The 3,266-nt window shown below is 58.8% G+C and overlaps 1 long non-coding RNA gene across 1 annotated transcript; it reads right to left on the reverse strand.

The window, feature by feature from the left end:
- Window positions 1-200: 200 nt before the first annotated feature.
- Window positions 201-2,455, reverse strand: LOC148129789 (uncharacterized). The gene is made up of 2 exons (XR_015750591.1): window positions 1,942-2,455; window positions 201-692 (listed from the first exon to the last, which is right to left on the reverse strand). It is a non-coding gene; the product is annotated as an uncharacterized LOC148129789 (long non-coding RNA).
- Window positions 2,456-3,266: the final 811 nt, after the last annotated feature.

Consider the following 3,266-nt stretch of genomic DNA (forward strand, 5'->3'; position numbering starts at 1 on the left):
AGAAATTTCACATATGAAATTCCCCTTAAACAAAGCTGACAGGGAGAACCACCCTATTTAAAGAAGAAGCGTCAAAAGGGATCCCTGCCAGCCTGTGGCCTTTCTGCAGGAAAATTGAGCTGAACTGAACCCGGAGAACACAAATTTCTTAGGAAGGTCTGATGAAAGCCAAGTTCTTAGGGAAAATAGACCAATACATTCTAGAGCTGAAGTTTAATCTGTTATATTTAAGGCACTGTACATTTTTCAAATATACCCAAACAGGCATTTTCTGACCATAAAAGCCTGAGCAACAAATATTTATTTTCTGGCATTAGAAAAGTCATGAATATTTCTATATAAAATAGTCTTTTTTTAAAATACTACCTGAGCCTATCCATCTGCTTGAAAAAACAAAGAAGCTATATTTGACAAGAGAACGGTATTTTTCTTCTAATGTTCCAGCTCCATGAGGTGCCTTTGAAAAGAACAATTTCTGCCTACGAATGGAAAAGCTACAAGAGAAGAAGTAATAGAGAGCACGATCAGATTTCAGGCGTCTGCATTTCGGCTTCTCTTGCTGAGTCTAGCAGGAAAACAGGCAGGGATTATTAACTTGCTTTCTAATCCAAGGAAGAAGCAGGTTTTTCTGAAGAGTAGAATTTTCTGGGTGCTTTAGTTTCACAAATGTGCCTCTTGCAAGTTGTATCCTCCTGTGGGCAAAACATATTTTAGGCCAATGGTAGAAATGCCATCAGGCAGCCCTGCAATTCTGCCAACACAAGTGACCACAGCTTCCCCCAGATTAAAGGCTCCATAAAAACAGATGCTCCTCCAAGGCTGCCAGGGGGCTGTTTGCAAGGGAGGCCTCCCAGATCAATGCTGCCTCCCCATTTTTTCTTTTCGCGGTCCCATAAAACAAAATCAGTTGTTTTTGTTTTGCTGCAACCCAGAGAAACCTTTAAATGGCATTTCTGCCCAAAATGAATTTGGCTTTATTTTGAAGTGTTGTGTGAAATTGGATAAAAGCACTCTAGGACTTTTGAGAATCGATCAGTCAAAACTGACACTCGTTGCTTTACCAAAACCCCCGTCCCCGCATCTGCTTAGTGCAGGAAGGGTCCGGAAGCCATCGGGAGAACTGGAAGCCTTTGCTAAGAGCCCCCAGAAGATCCCTGCCGAGGGAGGACCTGCCCTGGAAAGAGGCTTCGCAGCCGCCCGGTTGCTAAACAGGGAGCTGCTCCTGCTCAGGGCTTTGCCTGCCGCTTCACCCCCTTTCCCGGGAGGGGAGCCGGAGCTCTCCTCGGAAAACTCTTCCCGACAGCTACGGCCGCAGCCCGCCGACTCAGCGCTCCCCCACTTGCAGCGGCTGCCCCGCTTCGATGGCCCGGCTCCTCTCCGCTCGAGAGGGAAAGAAAGGCCGAGCCTGCTCCGCCGAGACCCTTCCGCCCTCCGCGAGGAGCCGAGAGCGCTGCGCAGCTCTCCGGGCCAAAGAGCCGGGGGCGCCGGCTGCGGAGGGCTCCGGGCTGAGCTGGGCAGGGACGGGCAAGTGGGGCGCCTCTGCTCCGCCGGCTCAGCAGCCGCAGCGCTTCCTCTGCGCCGAGGTTGGGCGGCGGGCTTGGCCGAGGGCAGCGAACCGGCCCGGCTGGGGAGGCTTCGGGCGGAGAAAACACACCAGGGCGGGGGCTCCACTTCCCGCCTGGGCGCAACGCCGCCGCCGCCGCCCTTTCTGGCCTTCTCCGGGAGCGAAGCGCCGCGGCCGGCGGACTAATCGCCCCCCACGCGGAGGTCCGGAGGCTCTGCCGAGGGTCGGGCCGGCCTCGCTGCCGCATCGCCGCGGGAGGAACCGTCCTGCACTGAGCCGGGCGCGGGTCTCTTGCCAGCCCCCCGAGGATACGGACGCCGGCTCCGCTCGGCGGCCGCGGCCTCCCGTCAGCCCGGGGCCCGCCTCGCCCCTCTTACCTCGCTCCGCGGAGGGCGCCAGAGCCGCTGGGCAGGGCCGAGAGCCCGTTCCCGGCGCCGTTCTTGGCCTCCGGGGCGTCGCCGCGCCTGCTCTGCCGGGCCCGGGCGCCGCGGGGTTGCCGATCCCCGGCAGCGGCTGCGGTCACGCCCGTGGCGGTCGCGGCTCATCGGCCCGCCAGCAGCGCCCGTCCTCAAGGGCAGCCGCGGGGAGTGAAGCGGGGCCTCCGCCCTCCGCCTGGCTGTTCCCCAGACGCGCGCGCCTTCCCGGCTGGCTCGGGCCGAGGCCGCGGGGGCACGCCGGGTTTCCCCGCCGCGGCTCTTCGGGGTCGCCTGAAGCGGAAGGGCGCTGCTTTTGCCGGGCCAAAGAGGCCGCCCCCGTCCCCGCGCTGATCTGGGTCTGTCGTGAGTTTGCAGAGCGGGAAGGAGGCGGCGGTGCCCGTCCAGGTGTCAGCCCAGCAAAGAGGGCGGCCCCGTTGGAGAAGCTGCCTGGGCGGCCCTGCAGCCCCCCTCCCTCAGGAGCTGCCCTCCCGGGCCTTCTGCCCCTTTCTGCTCCCTGCAGCCCAGCAGTCTTTGGGGAAGGGCCAGCCAGGACCCGGCCGCTTGCCAGGGGCCTCTTGCATTTCCCATTATGCTGGGAAGGACCCCCGACCCTCCCCCCCACCTCTGACTCCTGGGAAGCCCTCGCCTCTGTCAAAGGGTCCAGCTGCTTTTGGGGCCCTGCCTGCCCATGGCCCTGGGCCCCCTCTCTCGGGCTCCATTCCAGCCCCTCTGGGCTGTTCCTAGAAACACCTCCCAGGCCCTTGACTTTGTGGCCTGCCCCGGGCCCTCAGTCCTGGGATCAAGCCGGGCAGCAGGACGTCCTTGCCTGGGTTTCCAGTTGTCAGAAAGCCCAGACCAGCCTCTCTGGATACCTTCCAATGAACAAAATGGCCAGCAGAAGGTGTGAATTGCTGATCCCACAAAGTAGGGGGGAACCAGAAACAGGAAGGGATGTATTTGCCTAAACCGGCTTTCCTGATTAATTCTATTTCTGTAATGAACTTGCAACCACAGAGCCCTGGGCCTTTTTTTAAAGAGCAGGAGCAGAGCACATAACCCCATCCCAAATTCAACTGCAAGATGCTTTGCTGATTTACTCCCCAATCTCTTTCAGGAGAAGGTGTGTCTTGGGTTCAAGCCTTCCTTTCTGGCTGTATTCTGCAGCCATTCCCTCCAGAGGGCCTGAATTCAGCAGCTTCTGAGCCGTTCTGGAGAACCGGTCGCGGAAATTTTGAGTAGTTCCGAGAACCGGCCAGTGCCACCTCTGACTGGAGATGTCACAGTCT

Source organism: Notechis scutatus, chromosome 9, assembly GCF_049901735.1.
Source record: "Notechis scutatus isolate UNSWTSFEM ecotype Mainland chromosome 9, rNotScu1.2, whole genome shotgun sequence".
NCBI lineage: Eukaryota > Metazoa > Chordata > Lepidosauria > Squamata > Elapidae > Notechis > Notechis scutatus.